General features: G+C 43.7%; 1 protein-coding gene, 1 long non-coding RNA gene and 1 pseudogene across 2 annotated transcripts in view; 2 read left to right on the top strand and 1 right to left on the bottom strand.

Moving 5' to 3' along the window:
- The window catches only part of LOC134214542 (uncharacterized), a 301,878-nt gene that overhangs the window by 84,394 nt on the left and 190,019 nt on the right, over positions 1 to 27,465 (bottom strand). The gene's annotated exons all lie outside the window — the stretch shown is intronic.
- LOC134214491 (uncharacterized) lies at positions 6,940 to 7,722 on the top strand. Its single transcript, XR_009979811.1, has 3 exons — positions 6,940 to 7,222; positions 7,308 to 7,374; positions 7,438 to 7,722. It is a non-coding gene; the product is annotated as an uncharacterized LOC134214491 (long non-coding RNA).
- Positions 22,781 to 23,689, top strand: LOC134219074 (uncharacterized; annotated as a pseudogene).

Genomic DNA, 27,465 nt, shown 5'->3' on the forward strand with positions numbered 1-27,465 from the left:
GCTGATTCGTGGGGACTCGTCATACCAGCACCGAGGTTGTGTGCCTCGACGAGCTTGCTGGCGATGGCGTTGGCCTTCTCTAACGGAGAAACCAGAATGTCTCCGGTGTCATCCTTCAGAGGTAGAACAACTGTTGGTCGTTTCTTCAGTAGTTTGGCCACCTTCCAGAACGGCCTCGAGTGGTTTTTCAATCGGGAAATGCTGCTTCCGAACTGTTGGTTTCGGATGGTCGTCATACGATCCCCAATCTGCCTGTTGAGAATCGACAGCTCTAGCTTTTTGAGCTCGCAGCCGGTTCTTTGGAACTGTCGACGAACGGCATTTCGTTGCTGGATGAGCCGCTGAGTGGAAGCGTCAATCTGGGTAAATTGCCGTCTCACGGGTACCCAACGGATGCATGCGTTTTCGGCGACATGAATTGCCTCCTCAAAGACATTAAGTTGGTTGTCGATGGCCTCGATGGATGATAGGTCCGCATTTTCAGGGAGACGGGCGTCCACTAGGCGACTGAAAGCCACCAAGTTGACTCGATGGTAATCTCGTCTCATAGCCTGCGGTGCGACCGTAGGTTTACAGTCCAGTTCGCACACCACCGGGTAATGGTCGGAGCTCAGTTCGTGATGGGTGATTGGTTTCTTCAGTGGCAGGTCGGACAGAAACACGTCCAGAGTAGACGTATGTCCAGCTGGAGAAAGGAACGTGGGGTCATCCGGGAAGTGGACAGTACACGTTGCTGAGCTGAGGTGGTCAGCGAGGAGGTTACCGTTCCTGTTGTGTCGGTGATTTTGCCAGAGCGGATGCCGGGCGTTCAGATCACCAGCCACCACGAATCCTGGTTTGGCGGAGAGCTTTTGCAGGTCTTCAGCGAAGAGTGTCGACGTGCCATCGGTGTCCAAACATTGTCTGGGCATGTAGACAGCAAACAATAGGACGTCTCCATGGAGGGCGTGGATCTTCACGCCAATTGCCTCGATGACGCTTGACTTCGGATGAGGAAGTATTTGGTAGCTGATGCCTTGCTTAACAAGTACCGCCACGCCGCCTCCAGATGAATTGGGCCGATCTAGCCTGATCACGGTGTGATTTGGGAGCGAGAAGTTAGTTGATGGGTTGAGCCGGGTCTCAGTGATCACTTCTACGTCGATATTTTGTTGGGCAAGGAAATTGCCCAACTCAATCTTTTTCGCCCTTACAGAGCGAGCGTTCCAATTGGCGATGCGGATGCAGTGGGGCTCAATTGACCCCATACTTGCACACCATATAGCCTAGGACATCGACCTGGTCCGATTTGGTCTTGCACCGCAGCATTCTCCCGCGGAATTCTGTAAAGATAGCCCACAGCTCGGCTGAACTGTAGAGCTCCTCTTTGCCAACCTCGGGTGAGGTATCGACTGGTGGTGCACTCTGATTCACACCTGCCCTGGTGCGGGGATCGATGTGACGATGGATGGTCCCGGTGTTGATCGTGGTTCGAGGGTTCACGAATTTCGGCTCTTCTGCTGCTACCGGCTTATTCGGTAACGCTGGAAAGTTGTCCGGAGTAGAAGCAGGTGCAACTGCTCGCTTGTTAACCACCTTCTGGCCGGGGTGGTTCTTCGTGGTTGTTTGTTGCCGTATGTGCTGGTACTCGGCACGCTTGGGACAGCTACGGTCCGTAGCTGGGTGAGCGCCGCGACAGTTGGCGCAGCGCTTGGTGCTGGCTTCTTTAGACGGACACTTTTCCGTGCTGTGGTTCTCCCCACAGTTGTTGCACCTGCTCTTCAGGTGGCAGTTCCGCGTTCCGTGGCCATGATACAGGCAGTTCATGCACTGCGTCACATCGGCCCGCTTGTTTCGGTAGGCTTCCCACCGCACTATGAGTTGGCCAATCTGCTTGATCTCGCGCAGCTTCAGCAAGGTGGTGGACCCCTTCGCGAAGTGAATCAAGTAGAAGGCCTCGTCTAGAGCTGCACATTCGCCTTTCCGCTTGATAATGTGCGCGGCCTGCGCATCAAGTTTGTGCTCCAATTTCAGCCGATGTAGCAGCACTTCCGGAGCCACTAACGGTAGTCCCCGAAGCACAACCCGGTAGGGTCGGTCGGATGGCTTGTCGTGCGTGTAGTATTCGAAGCCGCACTGCTCGAGTACCTTACGCACCTTCGTCACGTCGTCATCGGAGGCACAGTGAATCTTCGTACCAAATCGGGTGATTTTGTACGAGAGCTTAGCGTCGCACGATTCTATTTTACCCGCTAGGGTTGTGAAATCCACGTTTTTCACAACCAGGGGTGGTTGCTTCTTCGCGCCGGGTGTTCCCGGAATCGAAACGACCGGTTTCGACTTGGAGGAATGGGCCTCGTTTTCGTTTGCTAGAGTGCTGAACGTGTTATTGTTCAGCAGTTGGTGTTTGAGTTGCTTGCCATCGATGATAGCCACCGGGTCGGTCTTCTTCCGCTTGTGCTTACTTTCCGTGCAAGCAGCCGCATCGTACGGAATCTCCTCCGTCTCCATCTGCCGTCGGAAAAAATCATAAGGGTTGTGTACAAGACACGACCGCCCGACGTAAACTACGTAAAACAGTTTGGTGAAATGAAGAATCTAGTGCCAGTGCAAGAATACATATTTGCAGCAGCTATCTACAATACGCGCTCGTTATTCTGCTACGAACGGCAACGTAATTCGGCTACGACGTCGTACTTTGAACAAATTCGTCTCGCCTCAATCTTCTTATGATTAAAATGGTGTCCATGAGTAGAATCGATTAATTCCCAATAATACATATTTCGAATCACTAACGACCACACGACCCACGCCATAGGCTGGAATAACAAAACCAAATAAGAATCTTGAAAGAATTAAACTTGACTGCCACTGAAGCCATCCATGCGAATACATATTTGTAGCATCTCCCTCCGACGCGCGCTCGTGGTTCTGCTACGGACGCCAGGCAACTTTATGGCGTCTCCAAGCGGTTAATTTGCACTTTGAAAAAAGTTCGCCTCGCCTCAATCTTCCTTTGTATAGAATGAGAAGAACCGATTTTTCCAATATACCATATGTATTTGGAATAAAATTTGCTCGGCAACTCCGCCGATGCTTAGAGATGTCGTAAAATCTCGATTAATCGATTAGTAACTAATCGATTACTCTCGATTCTTGACGATTATTGAATCGATTCATCGTTGAGTAGTAATCGAATCAAAATTAATCGATTATCATAAAGATGAATCGATTAATTGAAGTAATCGAAATCTAATAGTTGTCGTAAAATCCCGATTAATCGATTACTCTCGATTCTTGTCGATTATTGAATCGATTAATCGTTGGGAAGTAATCGATTTAAAAATTAATCGATTATCACAACAAATAATCGATTAATCGAAGTAATCGATTAATTTGCGACATCTCTACCGATGCTGGGACCGCTCTCCGCGATATTTCAAATGAAATGCCACGCGCGCGGGGGAGAGCAGTTTTCTTATAATCAATAAAGATGGCCCATTAGTCCCGCCTCTTTGTTATCCGGTATGACTGCAAATATTGTGTACCCGTCACACACTCACTAAAGGGGCGTGACTACAGGTTTAACTTTATTGATTACAAGAAATCAGCTCTTCCGCGCGTGCGAGCCATTTCGTTCGAGATGTCGCGAAAAGCAGATCCTAGTCCCACCATCGGCTTCGGCGGAGCTGCTACCGGAAATTTCATTCTCATCGATGGTGTGGTTCATGCGGTCGTTCGCGCTCAGATTAAATTTTCTTGTCTGAAGTACTAATGAATGGCTACCATCAGAGAAAGTAGCTCTTAAGTCACAACTTGAGGCGAGATGAATTTTGTTCAAAGTAAAACTTAATTGCTTGGTGATGGCAGATTGTTTCCATCGGTACAAGAATCACAAGCGCGCGTTATAAAAGACGCTGCCGATAATTATTCACGTGGATAGCAGTAACAGTCAAGTGAAATTTCCCATCAAGATTATAATTCTAGTAGGTAGCCTGCTACTTGTTTAAGGTTTTATTTCCATCCATGCGAATACATATTTGCAGCTTCTCCTTCTGACGCGTGCTCGGGCCGGCACTAATGCTATGGTTCCGCTACCGATACCAAACAATTATTCTTTGTTTTATGAAAAAACTCATAAGGGTTGTGTACAAGACACGACCGCCCGACGTAAACTACGTAAAACAGTTTGGTGAAATGAAGAATCTAGTGCCAGTGCAAGAATACATATTTGCAGCAGCTATCTACAATACGCGCTCGTTATTCTGCTACGAACGGCAACGTAATTCGGCTACGACGTCGTACTTTGAACAAATTCGTCTCGCCTCAATCTTCCTATGTTTAAAATGGTGTCCATGAGAAGAACCGATTAATTCCCAATAATGGATATTTCGAATCACTAACGACCACGCCATAGGCTGGAATAACAAAACCAAATAAGAATCTTGAAAGAATTAAACTTGACTGCCACTGAAGCCATCCATGCGAATACATATTTGTAGCATCTCCCTCCGACGCGCGCTCGTGGTTCTGCTACGGACGCCAGGCAACTTTATGGCGTCTCCAAGCGGTTAATTTGCACTTTGAAAAAAGTTCGCCTCGCCTCAATCTTCCTTTGTATAGAATGAGAAGAACCGATTTTTCCAATATACCATATGTATTTGGAATAAAATTTGCTCGGCAACTCCGCCGATGCTTAGAGATGTCGTAAAATCTCGATTAATCGATTAGTAACTAATCGATTACTCTCGATTCTTGACGATTTTTGAATCGATTCATCGTTGAGTAGTAATCGAATCAAAATTAATCGATTAATTGAAGTAATCGCAATCTAATAGTTGTCGTAAAATCCCGATTAATCGATTACTCTCGATTCTTGTCGATTATTGAATCGATTAATCGTTGGGAAGTAATCGATTTTTTAAAACTAATCGATTATCACAACAAATAATCGATTAATCGAAGTTATCGATTAGTTTGCGACATCTCTACCGATGCTGGGACCGCTCTCCGCGATATTTCAAATGAAATGCCACGCGCGCGGGGGAGAGCAGTTATCTTATAATCAATAAAGATGGCCCATTAGTCCCGCCTCTTTGTTATCCGGTATGACTGCAAATATTGTGTACCCGTCACACACTCACTAAAGGGGCGTGACTACAGGTTTAACTTTATTGATTACAAGAAATCAGCTCTTCCGCGCGTGCGAGCCATTTCGTTCGAGATGTCGCGAAAAGCAGATCCTAGTCCCACCATCGGCTTCGGCGGAGCTGCTACCGGAAATTTCATTCTCATCGATGGTGTGGTTCATGCGGTCGTTCGCGCTCAGATTAAATTTTCTTGTCTGAAGTACTAATGAATGGCTACCATCAGAGGAAGTAGCTCTTAAGTCACAACTTGAGGCGAGATGAATTTTGTTCAAAGTAAAACTTAATTGCTTGGTGATGGCAGATTGTTTCCATTGGTACAAGAATCACAAGCGCTCGTTATAAAAAGACGCTGCCGATAATTATTCACGTGGATAGCAGTAACAGTCAAGTGAAATTTCCCATCAAGATTATAATTCTAGTAGGTAGCCTGCTACTTGTTTAAGGTTATATTTCCATCCATGCGAATACATATTTGCAGCTTCTCCTTCTGACGCGCGCTCGGACCGGCAGTAATGCTATGATTCCGCTACCGATACCAAACAATTATGCTTTGTTCTATGAAAAAAGTTTATCTTATATCAACTTTCTCAATCACTTATCAATTACTGAATCATTGTTCAAAATTAATTCCACAGCAAGAAGAGTAGTTAAGTGCTAGACAAACATCATATAATTGAGCTCAGAATCACGCTAGAATATTTCACTGAAAAATTTTCTAGTTCCTAGCGGTTGCACTATAGACAAATTATTTCAACTTAACCTTCCTCCCAAACATAATGGTGGTTCTGAAAAGATCCGATTCATTCCCAATTATGTGCCTCAGCAACAACAACTACTGGATTGCGCGACAGCCATCTGATGATTCGGCTCTACGCACGCCGTTAATTGCCAGATCCTAAAATGCTGCTTGTAACACGGATGTAAAGATGTACTGCTGTTGCCACGACCGCCACCACTATCGAACGTAAAAATTTTCATCCGCACCACCACAGCCGATGTCGCTAGGACCGCTTCTGGACGCCTTGGTCCGCTTTCCATGAAATCCAAAATGAAAATGACGCGCGCACGCGAAACACGGGGCTTTTTATACACAGGAAAAACGAAGCAGTGGATCAAAATGGTCGTACCTTACTGCAATCTGGTGTCCGTGTTGGGGATTTATGAACGGGATTGATTATTTTTGAATTTTTCACCCTGTTTGGAAAGAAATAACATTTTCAATAGTTTGCCGTTGATAATGAATAGTTTTAATACGATTAGCAAATTGGTGGAAAGTTTCCGAATCTATTAATAACAACATCTCGAAAATCCGTCGAAAGATAAAGTCGCCATTACTGTTTGAAATCTTACATGATTTCGTGACGGTCCCTAATTTGGAAATTTTCATTTTGCACCCTATATCCGAGGCTTCTCCTTAGACGTAGTTAACGTCAAAATGCGCGAACAAAAAACACGTCCGTACGTGCTGCTGTCTCGAACTGGAATGGGCCACGCGCGCGAATTTTTTTTTTTTCAATAAATTCATTTTTATTCTTATTTTTTTTGACTTTTAACAATAATTCTACATGGCAAGTGGTTGACCGAAGGGCCCTTCAACTTTGATTTTGAACATTTTGTTTTTGTTATAGAATGGGGTAGTATTTTTTATAATTATATCTATTTTATCCTTTATAAGGAATTGATTGATTTTGAATTTGATAACCTAACTACTATGTACACTAATATTGTCGCAACATTCGTTGCGCCGCACCACATCCAATCACCATTAGAACCACACCTTACATCACACTACATTTATTTACGCCGAAGCGTTGCTGCGCTCCTACAATAACGCGCCGCTGCGCGTCAACATCACTGTCAGAATGACAGTAGGTAAGGAAGGTGGGGAAACGTCAACGATTGAGGGAGAAGAAATCGTGATATAGCAAAAGTGGTTGGCGAATATAAACATAATTGATTGTTCCAATTTCTAACTAAAATTAAATTAGCTGCTATTTGAATCGTTAGTAGTGTTAGTAGATTAGTAAATCATAGTAAAACAAAAACGTGAATTAAAGTGGTTTAGCTAAATATTAGTACGTTTCTATGCGAAGGTTAGTCCATGCAATAGTTAATTATGTAATGTTAAATCATGCACCTATCCTAATTATATCTTAATCCTAAACTAAAATAATACAGCTGTTATCGGAAATCATAAAAGGGGCATGCAAAACAGTTAAACATAAGACAAACACGTTAAAAACAGGTAAAATTAATATGCATATGCATTATTGTGAATGGCAACATAACCAATAATTGAACTTTCTAGCATTTCCACCGCCACCGATCAATGAGATTAAACGAAGAACACACTGAAACGAGACACTAAACGTAAGTCGACCTAAATTTGCTACAAATGTTACTGTTTATAAGACAATACTTTACTTCACACGCTAAAATGATACCGAAACACAGAAACGAAAAACTAATTAGTATGCTAAACATAATTACAAAAATCTCCCTATGCCCTTTTACTTGATAGGGATTTTTTAGCGTTCGTCACAATAAACGTCGTTCAAGAAACCGGAAAACAGTCTCTGTTTTCGTTGCAGTTGCAACAAATATTTACAATACAAATTTGATAACCTAGATTGGAACTAGCGCCCTAATTGCACCCTGATCCGAATGCAAGCAACGGACCCTAAACTTTTCTTTACACTCACCAAAGCGTTCATGTAAGGTTTTTATTCCGGCCAGACGGTGGACCTCGGATGTTCTTGTCCTGGGAGGGGTGTTGAGGATCATCCTCAGGAATTTGTTTTGGACCCGTTGAAGTTTGAGGTGGTGGGTTTTAGCGCAGCTCTCCCAGACCGGCATGCCATATTCGATCACAGGGAGGATGATTTGCTTGTAGACAGCAAGCTTATTTTTCAGGGACAATGACGACCGGCGGTTGATCAAAGGGTACAGTAGTTTCAACAAGACGTTACACCAAAGACTAATTAAGACGTGCATGTCCCATACACACGGCATACAAAAAACAAGGCAGGCTCATCACGTATGTAAACATTCAGTTTGAATATAAACATGTGACGTCACTGCTATCTTCGCACAAGCTAGACCGAGACGATGCTCTACGGTCGCAGCATGCTTACTTTTGTAGTCCAACATGTGGCGATAAAACATGCGTCACATTCGAAGTGTCATTTTTCTAACGAGCCTACCTTGTTTTCTGTATACCGTGTCCCATACAAATGCCAGTTTTTTCAGTGCTCATCAAGTACTAGATCATACAACTACACAACCACATTTAGAAATCACCTTGATTCATGTACTGAGTTTAGCGACTGGTACTCCTTAATGAGTTTCTATGACAACTGTTCGATTGTTATGTAAATTATAACATTGGAAAAAATGAAAATGTCGAGGGAAATGTTCATTTTGTAAGATTTCACAAAAATATAATAAAATTTTCTTCTGTTCCAGTTTTGGATTACCACGTGTCCCAGAGTTTCGAATAAATGACATGTGTGTTAAACGAAAGGCAATTAACCGGTATATATCTGTTGTGAATGACCCCTCCTCGTAACCCAATACTTTATTTCCTTTGCAGATTTCTATTCTAGAAGATCGAACGAATTTCTCATTGAAATTCCGAATCCCACCATTCTTCCAAAAATCCATTTTTATTTGAATTAAAACTGCTTCCAAATGGTCAAACAATCTTCGTACCGTCATTTTGAACTCGATGAACGTCTCTTGATGCACTGCCTGCCCGTACTACGTCTATTAATACGTTGATCTGGTCAGCTGTAGAGTAGTCGTAGTGTTCCGATCCTTCGATCCCTCATTTTACTGTTGCCAGCAAAAATACTACAAACGTAAGAGGTGAGCCAGCCAAGGGCTGAAAAAATGAAGACAAAAAAAACTTCAAACGAAATTGTAAAGCTTCTAATTATTGCTGCAAGGTTTTCACTTTTAGATGATTACATGCGATGGTTGTGTTTTCGAACGGATTGATGAATCTTGTAAATCGGATCAAAACGGAAGGAAGCTACATTGCACGAGCCATGATTTTGTCGGTCAACCGACTACGAGAGTTTCAGGGAACAGCTGTTAATGTCGTCACTCCTGCTTATCAAATATGTGATCAGATGTCCCATTCATCACACTGTGAATAATCATCGTTTCATTCGACGATTCGGGGTGTCGGAAATTAACACGACCAACCTATTCTGCTCTATTCGATGATTTAGAGGATTGGAATTGATCCTTTCTCCTCGTGTTTCACTAATATCTATTTAGACTAATTTCCGAATTGAAAAGATAGAAGAATTTTGGAAGAAAATAATAAAATTATTCCTGAGATAGATATTTGACTGTTCGGATAGTCAATCAAAATCAAAATGCAAATTTTAGAGAGGCTCGTGGATTCTATGAAGAATTTAATGGATAGCGGAAGTGCTAAAGAGTTTTCTTCATATGACCGATTCCGATTGAGAACCTCTAATACCTTGAACCAGGAAACATCAAAGTACAAAACATCTTGATTTTGAATTTCAAATTTGTTTATTATATCTATTTTAATTATGATCCTTTGAGCATTTCAAAAGTTTTTGATTTTTAGAAATTGTGTAGAAGTAATATGAATCCATTCTTGTACATGGACGTGCAGAGAAGAATTGTAAGTTTATCGGAATGTAATGAAAATTTGTAGAAAAATATATTAAGCTCTTTTAGTGGAATGTATTCAACCGTCTAAGACGAATTAAGTACTGTCCATTTAATTCCACCAGTTAATTTTCGTTATCTTTGCAGATACGTATTTCGACCACAACTGTGTGGTCGTCTTCAGTGTCTTGTACTTGACTCGACTTGACTATAGTCGAGTCAAGTACAAGACACTGAAGACGACCACACAGTTGTGGTCGAAATACGTATCTGCAAAGATAACGAAAATTAACTGGTGGAATTAAATGGACAGTACTTAATTCGTCTTAGATGGTTGAAAATTTGTAGTTTATTATGATTACCAGAACAATAATGTTTAATTTATTAGCGGTTCTTGATAGTGATCGAATGGGACCAAGGCGAAATGCGAACAAGCAAGACCCTGCGTGGTTAGTATCGTGCGTTCACGGACGTATTAGATTCTGTAGAGGCAAGCGTGGCCTTAGTTTGAACAAAACGATAATGATTATTATTACTGAAGGCCAATTTCTTCACCTCCGCTTAACTCCTAAGCGTTGCTTACCCATACGCCTTAACTTGGTTTAAGACCTAAGCGGAGGTGAAGAGATCAGCCCTAAAAATGTTTATGATGCCCATGAATTATGTATCGCCGTAAAAAGGAAAGGTATTTTTTCTAAAATGTTGTCTGGTAAAATTCGATCTGAATATTTGATGCACAAATGAATATTCCGTGCGGACAATCACTCTACGCACATTTTCTCACTATTTCCTTAAAAAATTAATAATATATCAAATAAATTGAAATAAGTAAAAATAAACTGAAGGAAATTTTCTCCGACATACGAAAACAAACAAGAATTTCACATTCCGTACATAAGCTTGTTTGGTTACTATTGGTTACTACTTCACAGTACTCATCAAGGTAGATAAAAAGTGGGGTTTTATCATAACTGTCAAACTTGGGTACCGAGGGACCGAATGCAGTACTAGAAGTGGTCCCTCCGAAGAGCTCGACAGTGACGTCTTAATTAGTCTTTGGTTACACTTTGTCACCGTTTTGTCAACCTGCTGCCTGAAAATAAGCTTGCTGTCGAGGGTCAAGCCAAGGTAGTCGGCCTCATTGGCCCATTCCACAGTCGTGCCATTGAGGATGATTTTACAGTCCCCAGGCGGAACAAGTTTAGGGGATTTGGAGTGGGGGAAAATGATGACCTGGGTCTTCGCCGCGTTGATACAGATCTTCCAGCTGGTGAGGTACTCTGTCAGGGCATCCAGGCCTCGTTGGAGTTTTGCCACTAGCGCTCTGATCACTCTACCGTTGTAGACGATGGATGTGTCATCTGCGAACAGAGACAGAATGCCGCCTTCTGGAGGTTCTGGCATGTCGGAGGTGAACAGATTGAAAAGCAGGGCCCGAGGATACTGCCCTGGGGAACGCCTGCGACGATGTTGTGCGCATTGGAACTCGCTCCGCTGATTGAGACCCGGAATGTCCTTGCCGACAGGTAATTGTTGATGATTTTCACCAGGTAGCTGGGAAGATTGTAGCGTTGTAGTTTGTACACCAGGCCATCATGCCATACATTGTCAAATGCCTTCTCGACATCGAGTAAGGCCATGGCGGATGTTTTCGAGACAAACTTGTTCCGTCTGAGGACGTTGGTAACTCGGGTCAGTTGGTGTACAATTGACCGACCGCGTCGGAAACCAAACTGTTCCTCGAGCAAGATGTTGAGATTTTCGGCAGACTCAAGTAACCGATGATGAATAGCTTTTCGAATAGCTTGGATAACCCTGAGAGAAGGCTGATGGGTAGATAACTTTAGGGAGGAAGGATCCTTCCCAGGCTTCCGGATGGGGATGACTTTCGCTGACTTCCAGGACGATGGGAAGTAGCTAAGCCGGAGACACTGATTAAAGATCAGCGAGAGGTGCTCGAAGAACGGAGCACTCATGTGTTTGAGCTCGAGATTCAGGATGCTGTCGAAGCCTGGGGCCTTCATGTTCTTCGACGATTTGATATAGGCCGTCAATTCGTCAGCTGAGATCTCCAACTCCTCCGAGAAGTCGTTGGGAATCAAATGGATATTGTTAGCATGCTCGTTGACGGCTGCTTCGTGTGGACTGACGATGTTCTGCCCAAGATTGTGTGAGCTGACGAAGTGACGACCTATTTCAGCGACCTTCTCTGCAGGAGTTATCAAGCGATCCTTAGAGCCATTATTGTCTAGTGGGATCAAAGGTGGAATGGGCCGAGGCTTGGATTTTAGAATTTTGGTCATTCTCCAGAACGGCTTAGCATAATCTGGGAGAGTGCGGATCTTATTCGAGAAGTCGTTATTTTTGAGGTCCACCATTCTGGCCTTGATAATTTTTGTGATTCGATTGCAGCGTGCCTTAAGCTCAGGCAGTCCAGTACGCTGAAACTGCCTGCGAGTGACATTCCGCAATCGAATCAAATCTTTGGTGAGTGTATCGATGTTTAAGGAGTTGCTTACCTGCCGAGCCGTCGGTACGTGTTGCTCTCGGGCCGCCGTGATCGCCTCCTCGATAGCGCACAGCTGGCGGTCGATACTTTCCGGCGTCTCCGGACGCACCTCGTAGTCGACGGTGTTATCGACGCACTGCTGGAAACGCTGCCAGTTCACTCGGTGGTAGTTCCGCCGTAACTGCTGGTGCCGATTGACCGAGGAGCCCAGTTCCGCCACCACCGGATAGTGATCCGAACTGAGCTCCTGGTATACAACCGGCTGCGAGACGTGGTCACTCAGGTTTGTTACGTAGAGGTCGAGCGTTGCGTGGGCACCGGACCGACTCAGCCGAGTGGGGAATCCGGGCTCAGGATCGTGTAGTGGCCTTCCTCCATGTCGTTGCTCCAGATGGTGCCGTTTCGATTGCCGCGACTGTTGCCCCAGGCTTGATGTTTGGCATTCAAGTCGCCGGCAATGATATACTGGCCTTGCCTCCGCGTCAGCTTGACGATGTCCCTCCGAAGGGCAGCCGATGATCCATCGCCGGCTTTGGCTTGCGTTGGACAGTACGCCGCGATGAGCGCGATTGTGCCGACCGAAGTGGTGATTTCGACACCGATGGCCTCGATGACACTGAGCTGGAAGCTTGGAAGCAGACGACAGTTGATGTTGTAGCGAAGAGCGATGGCCACACCACCTCCCCTGGTCGGCCGGTCGAGTCGCACGATGCGGAAGTCCGGGATGTTGATGTTCACCTCCGGTTTTAGGTGCGTTTCGGTGATGAACGCCACGTCTATTTCCTTCTCCTCAAGGAAATCCTTCAGCTCGATTGTTTTGCTCTTTAGCGAGCAAGCGTTCCAGTTGACCAGGCCCACCCTAGCAGCCATTTTCAATGATGAACATGCCAAGTGTGAAGACCTGGTCGAATCGGGTTTTGCAGCCGCGCAGTCGAGTGGCGAGCAGCGCGAAGATCGGCATCAGTTGCTCCGGAGTGTACAGCGGGGCAGATTCTTCCGGTGGGACGGCTTCGTTCTCCGACTGCCGACGGAACCCAGGAGGAGGAAGCGGGGCCATTCGCTGGTGGATGGTGCCGACGATGCTGGAGCTTGGACCGATGCAGCTGCCGCTGCCAGTCGCTTGTGCGGCTGTAGTGGTGGGAGTATTGGAATCACACGACGGGGAGCCGGGATAGCTGGAAAGTTCACCTCGTTGATTACAGGAACACGGTTCTTCTTCGGAATGGTCCTGGTGGAAGCCTTCTTCCGGATTTCCAGGAACTCGGCTCGCTTTGGGCAGCCCTTTGTGGTGGCCCGATGTTTGTCGCCACAGTTGGCGCACTTGGGATCGGCCACCTCCATTTTGTCGCACTCGTCAGTCGGATGGGGTTCGCCACACTTGTTGCAGCGCGGCTTCATGCGGCAGTTTCTGGTGCCGTGTCCGAAATTGAAGCAGTTGGTGCATTGCGTGACATCGCGGTGCACTGGCCGATATCGCTCCCAGTCAACGACGGTGTAATTTATAACGCCAACCAGCTTCAGGTCCTTCCAGGTAGTGGAGCCGTGCTCCAGATGGATCAGGTAAAGCTGGTCGCGATATTTCCTCGCCTTGTCGTGACGAGCGATCTTGTGGACGGCTACTGGCTTCAGTCCGCAACTTTCAAGCTCTGCTTGGAGCTCTTCCTCCTTCATGTCGTGAAGTCCTCGCAGCAAAGCCTTGAGCGGCTTCGTGCCGGGATGGTCATGAGTGTAGTACTCATACTTGTGGACCTCGAGGAACTCCACGACGGATTGATGATGGTCCCTGTTGGCCGGCATCACTTTCACGCCCTCGCTGCAGAGCCGAAAAGTACATTTCAGCCCCTTAGCGATCAGCTGGCGAATTTTGGGCGTAAATCCGGCGGATCGCCCTTCACAAACACGGGCGGGCACTTTTCCTTCCGCTCCGGTTGCACCTGCGGCAGCTGCGATTGCTGCTTCTTCCTCTTTTCGGCGGATTGCCGGCGTCATCAAGCGGCAACGGCGAGAACACGTTGCTCTGCAAAAGCTGCTTGGAGGGGTTACCCGCGCCTCCAAGAGCAGTGCGCTTAGGCACTTTTCCAGCGACCGAATCGGCCACCGAGTCTCCCATGACGGGTCCGGGAGAAAATAACGCCAACGCGACAAGCGAAAACGTAAACAGCGAAAGAACGAGAAAAAAAAACACTTCGAAAAAATGCGCGAGCAAAAAACACGTCCGTACGTGTTGCTGTCTCGAACTGGAATGAGCGGCCACGCGCGCGCGTGAGAGCAGTTTTCTTATAATCAATAAAGATGGCTCATTAGTCCCGCCTCTTTGTTGTCCGGTATGACTGCAAATATTGTGTAATCGTCACACACTCACCAAAGGGGCGTGGCTACAGGTTCAACTTTATTGATTATTCTTGTATGATGTAGGAGGAATGACGGCTTTGGCAGGTTTTGTTCTATTATTTTGGAGGGGGGGGGGGGGGGGGGGGGGCTTTGATGACCAAATTTTATGAAATTTGGCCACAATATTCTTTGATATGCAAAGAATGTTTAGGCCAAATATGAGCATAATTAGTTACGGAAAACCCCCTGACAATAATAGAACAAAACCTGCCAAAGCCGTAATTTCCCCTACTAACGATTGGCTACCATCAATGAAAGTAGCTCTTATGTCACAACTTGAGGCGAGATGAATTTTGATCAAAGTAGAACTTAATGGCTTGGTGATGGCAGATTGTTTTCCGTCGGTAGTAGAATCACGAGAGCACGATTCAGAGAAACACTTATAATTTTGGTAGATAGTCATCCATGCGAAAACATTTTTGCAGCTTCTCCGTTTGACGCGCGCTCGTGATTCTACATACATACAGAAAACATACGATGATTCAACTCATCCATGAGTTTTTAGGTGCAGAAATGCCACGCGCGCGTTTTTTTTTTTTTTTTTTTTTACGTTCAATATACTTTATTTCATGTTCTTTTTACATTTTTGTATGATTTACATTTTAAGTGATGTTGTTCTTCGACATTTCAGCTTTGACCTTTTTCTAAAAATTGTTTAGCTTTCATTTCCATAGGATCCAGAAACATTATTTTTGCTTGTACTGCAAATATTGATTTTTGGATTTTTCCTAACTACTATCTAACTACATCTTAATACTAACTTAACCTAATTTTGCTGGAATAGTGTTCTGATCATTACATGTTCTGATTGTAACCCCTTTTCCTTAAATTTCTGAAATACTGTTTCTATTTTTTGATCGATTGGCTGAACACCTGCTAGCTCATGTACCACCGTATTTCTAACATTAAATGGCACATTGAGAATCATTCTTAAAGCTTTGTTTTGTATAACTTGAAGAGATTTTTTATGACACATTGCGGTTGTTTGCCATACCGGCATTGCATATTCTATCACCGGGGCTATGATTTGTTTGTAGATGGCTAATTTATTTTTCAAACAAAGTTTCGACCTTCGATTGATAAGGGGGTAAAGCGCTCTTACTAATTTGTTACATTTCGTTTTAGTTTTCTCTACATGAGAACTAAAGAGAAGCTTCTTATCAAGCGTAAGTCCCAGATACACAACTTCAGCAGACCATTCAAGTGGAGAACCATCCATGACTATTTTACAATTTTCAGGGGGAAGTAGCCTTGGGGAACGATTGTAGGGAAGACTATAACCTGGGTCTTAGCTGCATTTAGTTTTATTTTCCACAGTGACGCGTAACGTTGGAATGAGTCTAGGCACTCTTGGAGCTTCCGTACTGCACATTTTGTAATACGATGCTTCACCATTATGCCAGTATCGTCAGCAAACAATGACAAGTAGCAGCCCTCTGGAAGCTGGGGGACGTCAGAAGTATATATGCTGTACAGGATTGGGCCAAGCAAGCTACCCTGCGGTACACCAGCTGGGATCGGAAAGCTGTCCGATAGCGCACCACAGAGGGACACCCGAAATTGTCTTTCGTTTAAGTAGTTTTGTATTATTTTTATAAGATAGTTCGGAAAATTATAACGATAAAGTTTAAATACAAGCCCATCATGCCACACATTGTCAAAGGCCTTCTCTACGTCAAGGAGACCCATGACAGTGGACTTTGCGACTGATTTGTTTCGTTTGATTATGTTGGTTACACGATATAGTTGATGAGACGTCGAGTGTCCCTTGCGAAACCCGAATTGTTCCTGTAGCAATATATCATTATTTAGGACATGGTCTTGGACACGGTTGAGTATGAGCTTTTCTAACAGCTTGCTAAGCGACGACAGAAGGCTGATAGGTCTGTAGCTGGTGGGGCTGCTGGGATCTTTCCCAGGTTTCAGTATCGGAACGACCTTTGCCACCTTCCAGCAGGATGGGAAATAGTTGAGATTGAGACAACAGTTGAAGACTTTTGTGATTTGGGTCAGAGCGGTTATACTCAGGTTTTTAAGAACCAAGTTGAATATTGAGTCAAATCCTGGAGCTTTCATACTTTTAGCACCTTTGAGAGCGGCGGTGACTTCTTCAACTTGGATCTTTTTATTTTCAGGGACATAGCATGGGGTATTGCGCAAGGTGGAAAGTGTATCTGAGACCGGCTGCTCCATAGGACTATCCATGTTGCTGCCTAACAAGTGTGATTTCATAAAATGCGACGCGATTGTATTTGACTTTTCGCTAGAAGAAACTAGTAGATTGTCGTTCAAATTGAGGGGAGGTCCTGGGTGTTTTAGTCATTAGGATCTCAACTACTATCCAAAACGGTTTTGCAAATGGGCTCATCTTTTAAATGTCTTTGTTGAACTTGTTTTTGATTTGCTGAACATGGAAAGCAATTATTTTGGATATGTAGTTCATCTTATGCTTCATTGGCAAATCTTCTGTACGTTGGAATTGGCGCCTAAGCACGTTCCTAGCTCTAATAACACTTTTCGTTTCTGGGTCTAGTTGAAGCTGATTACTTACAATCGATACTCTAGAGATGCATTCATCTTCCGCTGTCGTAATTGCTTGCTGCAGGTTGTCCACCGCACGGTCGATGTCGTCCCTGGATTCCAGAGGCCATTCTGTTTGGATTCGGCTGTCGACTCTACGTTGGAACTCCATCCAGTTGACATGGTGATAATCCTTCCTGGTGTGGCGCTGTCCACACGGTTTCGCCACCAACCCGTATGCTAACAGGGAAGTGGTCGGAGCTTAGGTCGTTGATTGTCATCGGTGATGGTACGTTCACGTTCGTCAAGAAGATATCCAGATAGGACGGGACACCCGCCGGCGATAGGTACGTTGGATCTTTCGGAGCATAGACTGTAAAATATCCTAATTGCGACTCGTCGAATAGTAGATTGCCATTCTTGTTGCGTCGGTGGTTGAGCCATGCTTCATGCTTTGCATTTAGGTCACATGCCATGATGAACTTTCTGTTGTGACGAGTCAGCTTCACCAAGTCGTTTTAAATTGACGTGCCTTGCCTTGACCTTCATAGCACTGATGTGGGCAGTAAGCAGCAATCACCAGGAGAGGTCCATTAGTTGTTTCCAGTTCGATTCCAATTGCTTCTATTATTGTTGTTCGAAAGTGTGGTAGTGCCGAGAATTTGATTGGTTGTTTGATCGCGATGGCTACCCTCCTCCTTTGGCAAGCATCCGATCCAATCTCACGATAGAATAGCCAGGAAGAGACAAGTTGATTCCAGGCTTAAGATGTGTCTCAGTTAGCACAATAACATCTATATCCTCTCGCATTACTAGGTCAAGCAGTTCCACGGTCTTGTCTTTGACGGCGTGGGCGTTCCAGAGAAGCAAGTTCACTCCGTTAGCCATGGCGAATGATGAATTCTCCAAGACAAAGTATTTGGTCAGCACGCGTATGACACTGTTGTAATTGAGACCACATTTCCCTGAAGATAGGTAGTAGTTGCTCTGGGGTGAGAAGAGGGTCATCACCATCCGTTGGTTGGGAACGATTTCGGTGCCACGTTTTGGATTGTTGGGCAGTTGGGTCCTGACGTAGTTGATCCCGGTAGGAGAGTCCTGGAGGAGGAGCACTTGGTGCAGGGAGGCGATCGATTGACTGAGCCGAGTTTGGAGAAATACTTGGAAAATTTTCCATGTTGAAGCAAGGAGCCCCGTTGGGGCGACGACGAGGCTGATTCCGACTTGCTGCTTGGGATCGAATGCGCTTGTACTCCTCACGTTTAGCACATGAACGATCGGTCGCACGGTGACCCCCACCGCAATTTGCACACTTCACTTCCGCCACCTCTTCAATGGGGCATTCCTTCGTTTCATGCTGCTGGGTGCATACGCTGCAACGCGGTTTCACACCACAGTTCCTTGCTCCATGACCAAAATGCAAACATCGCATGCATTGGGTAACGTCCCTGTTGGCGCCACGGTACGCTTCCCAGGAGATGATAATGTCGAGGATAACTTTAGCAGCTTTCAGGCCACCAAGAGTCACTGTACCTTTCTTGAAATGGACCAGGTACAGGCAGTCCCGGTACTCTTTTGTTTGTCGTGTCGTGACATTGGAAACACCGCCAGAGGATGTAGCTTGTAGCGACGTTCCAGGTCCTCCTTCACTTCGTCGGTATCCATAACCGGCAGACCACGAATGACCGCTTTGAAGGGCTTTTCCGACGGCATGTCAAACGTGAAAAATTCCACCTTTTTCTTGCTCAAGAGCGACTTTGCTTTCAGGTAGTCCTCTTTGGAGGAGATGACTACTTTGATGCCGATACGACAGAGCTTATACACTGCCTTGATGTCGATGGTTTTCATCATGGCTTGCAGCTTGGCTAAGCTGACCAACTTCACCATCAGTGGAGGGATTTTTGTGCTGATCACACGCTGAAGTTGTTGTGGCTGCTGCTCATTTGGATCTTCACCAAAATCGCCCACATCGCTGTCATTAATCGCTGTTCCGCCGGTGCTGTACCGGTTGTTTGAGAGAATCGATTCCAGGATGAGATCTTCATCTCGCTTTCGTTGCTTTTTAGCAACAGACACTTCAGGAGTGCTGGTTGTTGTGTCAATTGGCAGCGAATCTGCCTTCTTGCGTCGGCGAGGCATTTCTAGCCGACTGCGATCACCGAACGAAAAGTATACGCGAAAACTGTACTCGAAAAAAAAAGGTCCGCTCGATGCAAAACGCGAAACAAGGGCCCTGACTCTGCGGCGTGCTGATAGCCTCCTGCTAGCCTCGCTGCTGGGTGGTACTTCGGTGCGTCCTGCCACGCGCGCGCGGGAGGGCAGTTTTCTTATAATCAATAAAGATGGCTCATTAGTCCCGCCTCTTTGTTGTCCGGTATGACTGCAAATATTGTGTAACCGTCACACACCCGCCAAAGAGGCGTGGCTTCAGGTTCAACTTTATTAATTACAAGAAAGCAGCTCTTCCGCGCGCGCGAGCCATTTCGTTCGAGATGTCGCGAAAAGCAGACCGTGGTACCACCTTCGGCATCGGCGGAGCTCCTACCGGAAATTTTATTCCCGGCGATGGTGTGGGTCGCGCGGTCGTCGTCATTAACATTAGCAGCGCTCAGTTTAAATTTTCTTGTATGATGTAGAAGGAACGACGGCTTTGGCAGGTTTTGTTCTATTATTGTCAGGGGGGTTTTTGTTGACCAAATTTTATGAAACTTGCCACAATATTCTTTTATATGCTATGATATGATATGATATTTGATATGAAGTACTAACGATCGGCTACCATCAATGAAAGTGGCTCTTGGGAGCGTCCACAAATTACGTAACGCTTAGAGGGGGAGGGGGAGATTGGGCGACGTGTGACGACCCATACATAATTTTTAGATGCTTCATACAAAAAGTGTGACATAGGGGGAGGGGGGTTGAAAATGCCCAGTTTTTGCGTTACGTAATTAAAGGATCTTCCCTTAAGGTGACTCGGGGAGGCACTACACACCGTGTTATTTTTCCTATCTTTTGTCTCTTTCTAACATTGTCACCTCGTAATTTTGGAGTAGCGTATTTCGGTTTTCAGTTGTTTGATGTAACTGTAAATCTATCAGCATGTAGATTGCGAGTAAGCACTCGCCGGTGATACTTTTTCAAAATCATATTTGTGTTGCAAAAAAATTAAGCATTAATGATAATCAATAGTATCAATAGAATTGGCAAATTGCTGAAGGGTTTCCGAATCGATTGATAAGCAAATGTCTAATTTTTGTGACAGTCTCGAATTTGGAAATTTCCGTTTAGAACCCTGTATCTGAGGCTTCCCCTTAGACTAAGTTTACGTCAAAAAATCTGTAGCAAACATCAATACTGACGCCATACAATTTTTTTCAGTTATAATACGAAACAATTTGCATGGTCCCCTTCCGCTACTTGCTTAGGACTCAACTACCGACGTTAGCGTTGCGCTTTGAATAAAGTTCATCTCGGAACCGATTTCTTTTTCAATCAACAGGAAAAATACAAAATTAGTCTGGCGGGAAAATTTCATGTTGTGCCGACAATGTGAATAAATTGCTGTAGCAATCTTCCGATGACAGCCTATGCTCGGACCGGCACTAATGCTATGATTCCGCTACCGATGCCAAACAATTATGCTTTGTTCTATGAAGAAAGTTCGTCTAATATCAACATTCTCAATCACTTAAATCATACAACTTCGAATTACGCTAGAAAATTTCACCGAAGAATTTTCCGGTTCGGTTTTCCTAACGGTTGCACTTTAGGAACATTATTTCAACTTAACCTTCCTCCCAAATATAATGATGGTCCTGAAAAGAACCGATTAATTGCCACTTATGTGCCTTATCAGTAGCCACTGGGCTGCGCGACCGCCATCCGATGATTCGGCTCAACGAACGCCGTCGATTGCCAGATCCACCGAAGATGGGACACGGATGAAAATGATGTGCTGCTGCTTCCACGACCGCCACCACCACCGACCGAAAAAATTTCATCCGCACCACCACCGCTTCTGGACGCCATGGTCCGCTCGCCGTGACATCCAGAATGAAAATGGCGCGCGCACGCGAAACACGGGGCTTTTTATACACAGGGAAAACGAAGCAGCGGATCAAAAGGCCCGTACCTTACTGCAATCTGATGTCCGTGTTGGGGATTTATGAACGGAATTGAATTTTTCACCCGGTTTGGAAAGAAACAACATTTTCAATAGTTTAACGTTGATAATCAATAGTATCAATAGAATTGGCAAATTGCTGGAGAGTTTCTGAATCGATTGATAAGCAAATGTCGAAAATCCATCGAAAGATAAGAACGCTATTAGCGTTTGAAATCTATCCTAATTTCGTGACGGTCTCGAATTTGGAAATTTCGGTTTTACACCCTGTATCTGAGTCTTCCCCTTAGACGTAGTTTACGTCAAAAATGTGGGGCGACGAATGTCCTTTCTCAACATTTACTACTGATTTCTACGGATGACAGGCAGTAGCAGATTCGACTGTCATGGCAATCGTCCACAACTGCTTTCAGAATAAACTGCACGCCGCATCGGGAGAATATAGTGCGCGTATGATTTGTTTTGTTTTGCATCATTCCGGGTTCCGGCAACGCATTTATTTTAGGAAAAACCAGGACAACGTATGGCACAATTTCTTTCGTTGTGTCGGGGGTTAGCCATAGTAACAACATTCAACGAGTGTTGTTTGCTGAGCTGATACGCGCTCGTGCAGTGGTGATGAGTGACAATAAAATTTCCACTAGTCACCTAGTAACTTATTAAAACCCCACATGGCCCACTACTGGGTGTAGTGTAAATGTACTGTCCGTTGGCTAATGCTAGATGTTAAGTGTTCTGTCTGTGCGACTTCTGGTCGAAGACGGTGATCCAATCTTTATACTGGGGAAAACCTAGCGATTACGAAAATCGAAGAGCGTCATGAAAATATGGTACACTTTGAGTTCCTCCAGGAAAATATGACAATATGGTGCAAAAACATAAATTCTACGAAAAATGGAAACCCTAAAATCCAAAAAATCGACAATATTACTCTTGAAAATTCCTAGATCCAAAAATCTAGGAAACCTAAAAATCTAAGACTAAATGTCTAAAAATCTAAAAATCTAAAATCTAAAAAACCACAAATCTAAAAATCTAAAAATCTAAAAATCTAAAAATCTAAAAATCTACGTTAGCGAATCGTACGGTGCATCACGCCACGTGTATGCACCAATCAGCGAAGGTGCCGGAACAATCGCCGAGTCAGCAGTTTTATATTATAAAACTGCCAGCAACAGCGTGGCTCGGCCTCTTTTTCATCAGTGCTCTGGTCAGTGCAAGTAGTGTAGTAAATAAAGTTAGTGTTCATTGTAATAAAAAGTTTTTTAAAAAGTCAGTGAAGGTATCCCCTGCCCTAAGTGGTGTCAGAAGTGGGATAGTTAGTGAGGTGTTTAAATAGTGGAAAATCCCGCCGCACAGCAACGAGCAGCAGAGAACCCGTGGATGCAGCCTTCGCTACTGTAAGTAAAACATTTTTTCATTTACACTTATACTTGATATATTATTTATATTGCAAAAATGCCCGAAACTAGAGCCTCGAAATCGAAGCACTTAAAGCTGAATTAGAACAGCTAAGAATTTTATTAACGGTTGGGAGCAGCAGCAAATTCTCTATTCCCGACCCAATAAAAACTTATCGGAATTCACCGGTAATAAGAAGGAACTGTCCAGCTGGCTACGTGAAGTAGACGAGCTGTACGAGATGTTCAAAATCAAAGGGCTAACGGCCAGCCCGACTCAATTAGCTCTATGTACCTTAGAGCAATAAAAAATAAAATTAAAGGGGATGCCCGCGCGGTAGTATGCGCAAACGGCGATCCCGATACCATCAGCGGTATCAAACAGGTGCTCCTCGAGCAATATGGGGACCACCGAGACTTTGCTACTAATGTGTCAGCATTATTTAATATCAACCGTAAAGACAAAACACACCTTAAATTTTACAATGAATGTAAAGAGATAAATACACGATTGAAGGCGAATCTGTCATCCAATCCAATTTCGGAAAAACAAATAATAGACATATTAAGCGTTGCAAAATACCTCGATAACATAGGTGAACCCCTGGCCTCCATCATAAGGCAATCCAAACCGCAATCGTTAGAAGAAGCATACGAAGCCGTATGCATCAACCAAAATGCTGAAATCCGATCTAAGCCGTTCAAATTTCATTCACAATCTAAACCCCAGAGTCAGCCCGGTAGCAGTGGTTCTAACAACAACAACAATTATTATGGCAAAACTAATGCGAACGGTAATAAATTTGCGTATAGAAAAGTGCATCAACCTAAGCCCCGCGCAGAACACAACAACAACGAAGTCGACGTAGATATTAGTGACGATGAAGAAAATGATGAAAACGTGAATGCAGTGCAGAGTGATGATTCAAATTTTTACGACGACAGGGAACAGGAAACTACAACGTAAACAATTTTATTCCATACATTCGTTGCCGGTCTAAAAAAGGTGTACTTAAATTTTTAGTTGATACGGGCGCGAATAAATCGTATATAAATCCGGAAATTGTGCGTAACTCTAAAATAACAGACAAACCCGCGATTATAACAAATAAGAATGGCAAGTTTATAATTGATAGAATGATCCATATGAATATTTTTCCCAGTGTATTGAATAAGAAATTACCCTTCCACGTTTTCAAATTTCATGAGTTTTCGATGGCCTCATTGGCTATGAAAATTTGGCAGAAATGAAAGCAAAAATAGATTCAGGCAATCATCAGCTGATGATTGGAAAGCATAACTTTGAACTTTCAAAATACTACCCGAGTTCATGGAACTTTCACGAACAAACGGAAAATGTAGTAGAAATAAGTACCACGTCAAATGGGACATTTCTCATTGAAGACGAAATTAATTTAACAACCGGCGTCACATTACAACCTGGTTTGTATGCCGCCAAAAACAACCGTGCCACCGTGCATGTATTCAGCACCACACATGCTAAACTGAACGAAGCTAAACCGCTCGAGAACGAACATTTTTTCTTAAATCAAAATGAAACTCGCTCGAAACTCAATTTCCCCGCGGATCACTTAAGTAAAGAGGAAGTTAAACTGTTAGCAAAAACATTACAACCTTTCAAAAGTATTTTCTACCAAGAAGGACAGAGATTAGACTTCACCCACCAGGTAAAACACAAAATTGAAACCTCCGATAGTAATCCGATTCATCAGCGAACGTATAAATACCCGTACCATCTTAGAGAAAGAGTGAGCGAACAGATTCAGAAAATGTTGAGCTCCGGTATCATACGAGAGTCTTCTTCTGGGTGGACCTCATCCATTTGGGTCGTCCCGAAGAAAGCCGACAATTCAGGAGTGCAAAAGTATCGCATTGTTGTTGACTATAGGAAGTTGAATAAAGTCACACCTGCGGATCGTTATCCTATTCGAGATAAGCGAAATTCTAGACCGCTTAGGGAAAGCGCAGTATTTTTCTGTAATTGATTTAGCTAGTGGCTTCCACCAGATAGAGGTAGACCCAGCTGATATTCCGAAGACGGCATTCAATGTCGACAGCGGAAAATATGAATTTGTGCGAATGCCGTTCGGGTTGAGGAATGCGCCCGCGACATTTCAACGACTTATGGATTCTGTGTTACGTAAGCATGTTGGAGTAAGATGTTTCGTCTATATGGACGATATCATTATTTTCTCCAGCTCGCTGGAAGAACACATGAAGGATATTCAGAAAGTTATGACCACACTGAAAGAGGCAAATTTAAAAATTCAGTGTGACAAGTCCGAATTCCTACGTAAGGAGGTAGAATTCCTAGGACATGTCGTAACAACAGAAGGGGTTAAACCTAACCCAAACAAGGTAGAGGCAGTCAAAAATTGGCCTCTTCCGAAAACACCGAAGGAACTTAAATCGTTCCTAGGTACTGTTTCATATTACAGACGCTTTATACCGGGTTTGCTAAAATTGCGAAGCCAATGACAAGCATGCTTCGGGAAAGAATAAACTTATCGTTCTTAATTCTGAATATGAAAAGGCGTTTAGTGAGCTTAAAGAGATCATGAGCACGAAACTCTTACTTGCTTATCCCGATTTAGAAAAGCCGTTCATTTTGACCACCGATGCGTCTAATCACGCGATCGGAGCGGTCCTGACACAAATGGAAGACGGGCACGAAAGACCAATTGCGTATCTTTCGCGAACTTTATCGAGAGCAGAGGAGAAATACTCTGCCACAGACAAGGAACTTCTGGCTATTTACTTTGCAGCCAAAAAGTTCAGGCTATATCTGCATGGTATGAAATTTACCATTTATACAGATCACGAGCCTCTAACAAAGGAACTCAAATTGACAGATGCCACAGGTCGAGTAACTCGCCAACGTCTGTATCTGGAACAATTCGATTTCCAACTGATATACAAAAAAGGGAAACAAAACGTGGTAGCTGACGGACTATCCAGAATACCGCGAATTGAAGAATCTGAAGTGAATTTACAAACTGTATTGGAAAATGAATTATACGAAAATGATCCTGTCTATGGGCCCGACATAGTAAATAAGTTCAGAAACCAACTCATTATGCATATATCCCAAGACAAGAAAAAGTCCCCTCACATTTCTTATTCTGTATTTCCAGGTTTTAGCAGGCACATATTCCACCAGGATGATTATACGGAGGACCAACTAATGCAAATCCTTAAAAATTATCTAGCTCCTGGAATAACGAACGGAATCTTTGCTCCACCAACAGTTGCGAAATCTTGCTCACAAATCATACATAACAATTTCAAAGGGATGAGAATCCAATTCTGCAACCTCAAGTTACCAGATTTAATTTCAAAGAGAGACCAAGACGAATTTGTTCGTAAAACCCATAATTTCAACCATAGAAATTGGAAGCTTAATTACGAAGAAGTTCGTCAGTCAGTATTTTTCCCAGAGATGTTATCGATTGTTAAGACTTTCGCGAAGGAATGCCAGGATTGTAAATTTGCTAAATATGAAAGGCATCCATTCAAAATTTCAATCACGAGAAGAACAAATGATAAACCGTTGGAGAATATTTTCATAGACGTTTATATTAAAGAAGGAGAGAAGTTCTTAACAATCGTTGATTCTTTTTCCAAATTTGCCCAAATCTACAAAATCTGCAACGAAACCAGCGAGGAACTATCCGAAACCCTTATCAAATATTTTAAAACTTTCGGGATACCTAAATCGATCACCTGTGATCAAGCTACTTCATTTCGAAGTCAAAATTTCAGAACATTCTTGGAAGAAAACGGTGTTGCCGTTCACTATGCCAGTAGCAGCAATAGTAATGGCATCATCGAAAGGTTCCACAACACTCTTTTAGAAATGTATTTAGCGAACCGACGCAAAATTATCAATCTGACCCTCTATCAAGGACTTTCTTTAATAACAGCCTTATACAATGATGCCAAGCACTCGACAACAAACTTGACACCAAGACAAATAATATTTGGGAACTCCACGTCGCTGGATTTAAAGGATATTAACATGACAAAACAACACATTATACAAACCGCCAAAGACAATATTGCTAGAGAAGCTGATAGACAAAATGCAAAAATAGTAGAAACAGACAAAGGGTATCAGGACATAAGAACTAGGGAAATTCTTGCTAAAACAAAGGCCAAACCATCCCCATACGGTCATAGGTACAGATTAGTCGAAATAAAGGAACAAAACGATAAAACAATTACCGACGCTACAGATATAAAAATCCATAAGAAAAACTTAAAAATATAATTTAACTTACGAGACGTTACTCTCATGACTCCTTTTCAGACTATGTGTCCTACTAAGCATATGCGGTATTTCGAAAAATTTCGTTTCAGGTCGTTCGAAACGAAATTCCGCGGAATTTCGCGGAATTTAAGCATGGCGAAATCTGATTTCTTGATTTCGTTTCGTTTCGTAAAATTACAAAAATTTCGCTAGAAAAAACTAGCTTCTAACGAAATTTAACGGAATTCCGCGGAATTTCGAAACGAATTTAAACTAATCCATACTTTACATTATAAAAAATTTTTGGCTGCGCCGCTGAACAAAATCGTTAAGTTGTTTTCAAAACAAGGTTATACAAATTTTTCTATTAACGCTTACTAACCCCATTCTTAGTCGACAAATGCGTAAGTAGTTTGCTTCTATAAAATGTCTTCAGTGTTTCCATGATTAAAATTTTGTTTTTTTTTTTTTTT

This window comes from Armigeres subalbatus, chromosome 1, assembly GCF_024139115.2.
Source record: "Armigeres subalbatus isolate Guangzhou_Male chromosome 1, GZ_Asu_2, whole genome shotgun sequence".
In the NCBI taxonomy this organism is placed as follows: Eukaryota; Metazoa; Arthropoda; class Insecta; order Diptera; family Culicidae; genus Armigeres; species Armigeres subalbatus.